General features: G+C 36.7%; 1 pseudogene; it reads right to left on the bottom strand.

Moving 5' to 3' along the window:
* Nucleotides 1-6320: 6320 nt before the first annotated feature.
* On the bottom strand, nt 6321-7032 carry LOC102419135 (annotated as a pseudogene).
* Between the last annotated feature and the right edge of the window lie 275 nt (nt 7033-7307).

Here is a 7307-nt window from a genome sequence, read left to right on the forward strand (position 1 = left end):
TTTGTTGTATTAGACTTATTATTAATTACTAGAGTAAATTCTCCAGATAGCAGAGATTTCTCAGTCACCATTGATGGGTCACTTACTTTAGGCAACATTCACCTCCCCCCCGCCCCCCCAAAAAAGAATTGGATAGTCGTTTGTTGTAGAGGTATTTGACCTATAACAATTAAAGAGGAATTCATTCAACTGAAGTTAAGTGAAGTTATTGGCAATCATTATTCGTGTTCATTCTAAGAGTGATACTTCCAAGGCAAAAATGTGGGCTATTAGCAAAACATCTTCTTTAAACAAGGACTAAGACTTTAATTGAGCACCGCAGAATATCAAACATGCATAAAAACTCAAACAAGACCTCTTGTTTTCTTTTCATTTTTTTAATTGCCAAACATGAACTAAAATACTTGAGTCATTGATAAGGAGCTCTTATGGGGACAAACTCAGGCTTCTTAGAGTAACCTTCAGTTTTTTGTGTTGGAATAGATTAGGATAACCAGTATTGGGAGAAATATGGAATACTGTATGTGATTTAAAAGGGACTGTTGTTAAATTGTCAACTTTTGATTGATGGATTGCTTTACAGTTGCATATAGCCTTATAATTTGCAAAGTGCATTCATATTCATTATTCTACTGGGGAAAAGTGGGTACTGGAACTGAAGCTGGTGTTAAGAATTTTCCCATGATCAAAAAGGTAAGTGGCAGAGCTTAAAATCAAACCCATACATCTAATTTCAAGCCCATTGGTCCACACAGCACACCACATTGCTGTTCAATCAGATGTTAAATATGTTCTTTTCCTATTTCCTTGAATTTGGAAGTTGCAATATTTTGGTAATTCATTCAGAGCATTATAACGGTGAACCATCTGCCAGAGCTTGGGTAATTTTCATTATATTGAACTGTTTTTGGCCATGGATCTTAGAATAAAATAATGTGATCTATGCTGACATTCAGTGTTTTAAATCTAATCTGAATAGGAGTTTGCTAATTTGTACCTCTAAAACACAAATAGTGTGTGTATATATATCTGGATCCCATGGAAACATTGAAAGGAAGAAAAGTGAAATGAGGATGCACTCAGTAAATTTCCATTAATGATAATTTCCTTAACTGAAGTTGGGTATCTTTGGTTTCCTAATAATTTATTGGCATTGCCAATTATAAAAAAACCCTCTTAATTTCATTTTTTTCCATATGTATAAAATCTGATATTCTAATAAAAACCATCATAGTAGACAAAACAAGATAAAGTGAGAAGGCAGAATAAAAAGCACTGTAGAAATAAATGTTCTTTATTTGTTTAAAAAGTAAATTTGCTTTTGACAGCTAAGCAAGTAGATTTTAAAAGCCTTGAAAATCAAATCCTCTTCTTAGGGCAGAAAAATCCTTGTTTAATATTAAATTCATTTTGTTTAGCACCCTTTTAATGCTTTAAGACTCTGTAAAAATAGCCCAGACATTTTATTGGCAGTATTGGAAAGTAGCTTTTGTAAAATGCTTGATTAAAGCCTACAGTATGTTTTGGCTAAGAGGTGCTACCAGGCCCTTAGATAGTGAGGATCATTTATTGGAAAACAATGCCAGGCCCTGAGTGAGAAATGAGAGATTTAAAAGGTCATCTTGTATAATAATGAAATTAATATATTACAACACACACAGTTTTTACCACACTATTAGATTGCTAATTTTAAAGTTATTGATAAAGTTGCCAAGATAATGTGCTTGCCATATGAACTTAAAATATATTATTTAGCAATTCTGCATTGGTTATAGGTTATGCAGTTACAGGTTTCACATTCACATCTCCTTTTGGCAATGTAGGCTGAACCTGAGAAACAGGTATTTTTAAAGATTTTTTAAAAAAATGTAGACATATATCCTATTTTAGATTTGTTTTCTTTTTAAGAGTACCTTATAATTTCTGGCTAAAGACTTAATTCCTTTTAGAATTAATGGAAATTATGTATTTAGGTAGTTACTTAGTAAAGTGAGAAAGTGCTATTTTTCCCTAACTTCCTGACACCCCTTTCTTATTGGTTAGGGTTGCATTGGTTATATTACATCTTAACCTCATGTGCCCTTTGCTGACCTTGTGTCCCTAATTTCAGGATAACATGTCCCTTCCTAGTACTCTCTGGCTGAAAGCACGATGAGCAATCTGAGAGTCCCACAGGGGCCCATAGAAGACTTATTCCCCCAGATATTGCTTGCTTCTAGTCCACAGCCTGCTTAGGCTTAGCTTGTAGGAACAACCTTCTTTGCAGGGCTCCTTGTTCTGCCGGTCTAAGGCTGTGCTGCCTGCTCTACTCCCACTTGCTGGCACCGAGGCTGGTGGGGCTAGTGTTTAAAGATATTTTCATGGTTGGATTGACCACAATATGTTTGATGCCAGCCAGACCTTCTGGTTTTACTGAATACTTAATTCTTCATACATTGTAGTCACTTTAGCTAGTTTTCACAATTTATATAATTTGCTTCTGTATGATTACTAATTTTCTACTTTGTAGACTTGAAACATAGAATAGCAATGAAGTCTTTGTTTCTAAATTCACCTTGAAAATTATTCACATGTGCACCCAAGGTGCTTGAGAGAATGACCAGTGAGTGTGATTTTTAATTCCTGCTTTTTAATAGTTGTGCCGCCAGCCTTGAAGGCATAACGACACTGCCCTCACACTCAGAGACCCAGCCTTGCCCCCACGAAGGAATCTTTATTGTGGCTGAAGTTCTTACCATAGTTTCCTTTCCAAGTTTGCCACCTTGCCCAAATTATTTCAGCAGCTTGAGTTTTGGGGATACTATTTTTATTGTCATAGCCAGAAGATATATTTTCATGGAGTCCCAAAATTGAGCTTGGCTGGCATGGCTCAGTGGTTGAGCATCGACCTTTGAACCAGGAGGTCACGGTTTGATTCTCAGTCATGATTCTCTCTCATAATTGATGTTTCTATCTGTCTCTCCCTCTCCCTTTATCTCCGAAATGAATAAAAATATATTTCAAAGAAAGAAACTTCAAATATTCTTTCCACAGAAATTATGTTAGAAGTACTGGTTGGGCATAGTCAAAATAGTTTCTCTTGTTAGTTCAGGAACTGCATAAGTTTAATATAGGCATGTGTAGATGAACCTATGAACCTATACACCATTTATTTATAACATTGTTTCTGTGGGATAATTTATTCTGAGTTTCAACTAAACAACGAGGCTTGGAATATGTCTCTTTTATAAATAAGAGATGGCCTATATTAGAATTCTAGTAACTTGCATTCTTTAAGTCTGCGGTAACTAGGCAGCAGAGTGAAATAGCAAAATGGTGTGTTGGGAGGTAGTAGAAAATCTGACTTGGGATGAAAATCCTGTAGCTGATCCCCAACTAGTTTGTATCCAGATAATCAAGACTGGAATGAACATGCATATATGGTCCAAGGCAGGTGTGAAACAATTGAGATGACCTTTGAGGAGATAGGATTTTACAAGCATCATCCATTTCCCTTATAGATTCTTTTGTCATCATACTGTTGCAACCATGGGGAGAAGCATATCTGATGCTCTGATCTGTGAAGGAGATAATAGGCTGGTATGATTGGCACTGGAAAGATTAGCAACAATTATTGCTAGTATTCACTCTTGAAAGGCAGCACTTAAGCCCTAACCGGTTTGGCTCAGTGGATAGAGCGTCAGCTTGTGGACTGAAGGGTCCCAGGTTCCATTCTGGTCAAGGGCATGTGCCTTGGTTGCAGGCCCATCCCCAGTAGGGGGTGTGCAGGAAGCGGCTGATCGATGTTTCTCTCTCATTGATGTTTCTAACTCTCTACCCCTCTCCCTTCCTCTCTGTAAAAAATCAATAATATATATATATATTTTAAAAAAGAAAGGCAGCACTTAAGTTTTTATCAAGTCTTAGGGAATCATCCTTCTATACATTTATTTACAAGGCACAGAAAAGTGTGATGATCTGTTCTTATTTGGAAAAAATAAACTATATATAGGCCAGAGGCAACGCTGAACTAATAATATAATTACATTATTATACATTCATCTTTGGGTATATGCTTCAATTTCTTTTCATTTCCTTACATTTATTTGCCTTCAGACACTTTATTTGATAGTCCCTGTTTGTGTGGTCATAAGTGTTTGCAATGATAGCATGTGGATTAATAAACAGTGAGGAATTTCAGAAAAACTTGAAAAATATTTTTTGAGGTCTAGGAAAGTTTGAGTTGAAAAGATAACTAAGGCAACTATATTGGGAAGAGTGGGAAGAGGATATATTGTTACAGTTTTGGCTTTCTATGGGCAGGGGAACCATTGCTGTTTTGAACTTCAAACTAATGGAGGCATGTTTATGATTCATATAAAGAGGTCTGGAGTGCCCTGGAAAACTGCCTTTTTGGCTCACTTTATAAATTTCCAGGAATATTGAAGTTGTGTGTGCTTTATTAGTATATTAAAGAGTAATGTTCAGGTTTATATTATTATACAAATTGAAACATAAAAGTTTACTTCATTTGTTTTTGAGAAGATAATGATACCTGCCAGGTTTTGGGGGCAGAAGTAGGAAAATAGTCCATTGAGGTTTTCTCTCCTAAAGAGAATTACTTGAAGAGGATACATTCAATTAAAAGGGATGCAATTAACTGGTCATTAAAAGATCTTTGGTTAATAAAAAAGTAAGAATACCAATAAGGTCATTATTTATAATCTGTCAATATCAAGTGGAAATAATAATGAAAACCAGACCAGATTATTAAGCACCACCATTTACCTATTTATCAAGTGGTGAAATGATATCAAAATGAACAGAAGGCAGAACTAAGATGTGCTTGTCAGCCCTTTCATACTCATTTTGCAGACTGTTCCTGAATTGCTTACCTTTGCCACCTAGCAAGCTTCTGAGTTACTTCCTTATTCTGTTCTTTGCAATGTGCACGGGGAATGTAAACTTATTTTAATATTGGTCTAAGTAAAACAGGATTGTAAATGTAAACCTGTGGCTCAAAAGCATTTCATAATGCTTTTCAAAAAGCAAATTAAATTACATTTGGATGATCTAGTTTTGGATAGCATTCTTCTTTTCTACTAGCATAGTTAATCAAGAGTTGATGAGTATGTTTTGTAAAGTATACTTGAAACCACACATTATTTGATAGATTTTAGTATGTTATCAAGTATTCACTCAACTCTGGTTTAGTTGTTATTGGAAAGCAATTGAAATATGAATCAAATTTTTAGTAGAGCCTCCGTCATTAAAAAAAGAAAAAAGTAAAGAAGAAAAACAACTCTGATAACAACAAATGTCCCTAATTTCAGAATTAGTATAATATTGATGGGGTAGTTATAGCTTAATTTGTATATTTCTGGAGAAAACATATATGAAATATAGTGTATTATATTAGTTAGTGAGAAATTCCCTTTAAAGCACACACAGTGTGCTATATATGTGAATATATCTTTTATCTTTTATAATAAAACAAAGTAGCAAACAAAATTAGGTGAGATGCCTTATAGGATCTGCAAAATTCTGTGATACTAGTCTAGAATCATCTATAGCTATCAGACACCTTTCATCTTGTGTAGACTTGATTGATACATAGAATCTACAGTTTCCTAAGCCTACTGCTGACAGGAAAGCTTAATATCTTTACTAATCTCGGGCATTTATTTTTTTAACATTTTAATGTGGAGGAATGGCTCTTTATAATGAATTATGACTAGTAGCCACAAGTAAGTGGGAGGGAAATTGAGACCTTTGATGCTACATTCAGCTGCAAGTCTGTTACATGTTTAAAACCTTGGATAAAAAATGAATAGTTAAAATGTATACTGTTGGTTTAATACAAGATCTTGTACTAAAAGCCCACTCTGGAGGATGCTTTCTGTGGATTCTCTTAGGTTGGCTGTAATGAAATAGAATACTTGGTACTTTGATGTGATCTGATCTTAAAGTAATACTAGCATCCCATAATAAATTTGCTGACCATTTATCCCCATTTTCTTCAGTTCAGCGCTTTCTTCAGTATACCAAATCCCCTTCCTCTACGCCACTCCCAATTATGCACCCTCTCAAGAAGCAGAAGTCCAAGAGAGTAATACCAGAACTTCTTTTTATTAGACAGATCTAGATTTCTAGAAAATCTCTTTTGCAGGTGTGACTTTGCTCTTTCAGAAGAAATTCAGTGATTGAGTCTAGATACTATCACCAGGGCTGTGCTTAAATTCTTTGACATGTGCCACACAATCTGGTGAAGACATTATCAAGCATGTAGGACAAGCATGTCAAACTCGCGGCCCGCGTGCTGCATGTGGCCCACACGAATATTTTTTTTTTTTTTGCTAAGGAAATAAATCTTTATTAAGCACCTGCAAAGTTACTGGGAGGAGGCCATGACGCTGGACACACTGTCAAAGTCGATCTTCTCCACAATGTTCTTGGGCTTAATGCTCTCTTCCTGGCTACAGATGAAGATCTGGCCCGACTCATCAGCGCTCCAGCCATACTTGCTCATCCACACCTTTAGCTGGCTGTCGGTCAGGTCCCCGAGCATCTTGGCCAGCAGCCAGCGATCGATGTGCTGATAAGTGATACCCACGACATGGCAGATAAATTTTCGGACAGAATCTTCAAAACCAGTTATACCTCCCAAAAGGTCATGTTTTCATCCAGGGCTTGCCAGAAGGCCTGGAAGTGGCAGGTCTCTAGCAGGTTTCCGAGGTACAAAATCTGTCGGATAGGCCGTTCTTCTTGATGGGCCTGGTCAATCATGCACTTGCAAAGGGTGAAGTCAGTGTGGAGCAGGTTGGTGAAGGCCTTTAGCAGTATCTGAGCAGTGACCGTGGTCTGAAAGAAGGCTGGGTTGAACTGGTACAGCTTCAGGACAGCCAGGTTGGCTTCCAGATCATAGGCATTCTCCTTGGCCTGTGTCTCCACATAGCGCTCCAGGGTGGCCAGATTCTCAGGATTTGTATCTGTCGATGCCCTTGAGCAACTTGCCCACGTTTGCTCTCATCTGTTCAAACATGGCCATGCCTGCGGTCGCTTCCCACCCCCACAACGAATATTTTTGCGGCCCAGCCAATATAATGGTATGTAAGAAACATTTTAATAAAAATTTCATAACTTAATTTTTACAATATCTTGTTATACATAATTATTAATAACAAACTACAATATTTGCTAAGGACTGGTTACTATAATCGTGTTGCATTCATTTCCCTTAATTGCCTTAAACGAAGGAGCACCATTTCTCTCCACTAATACTAGCAGCGAATATTTGAGCAGCGGCTTGCCACGTCATTAGTCTTGTA

Source organism: Myotis lucifugus, unplaced genomic scaffold, assembly GCF_000147115.1.
Source record: "Myotis lucifugus unplaced genomic scaffold, Myoluc2.0 scaffold_2, whole genome shotgun sequence".
Taxonomy (NCBI): Eukaryota; Metazoa; Chordata; class Mammalia; order Chiroptera; family Vespertilionidae; genus Myotis; species Myotis lucifugus.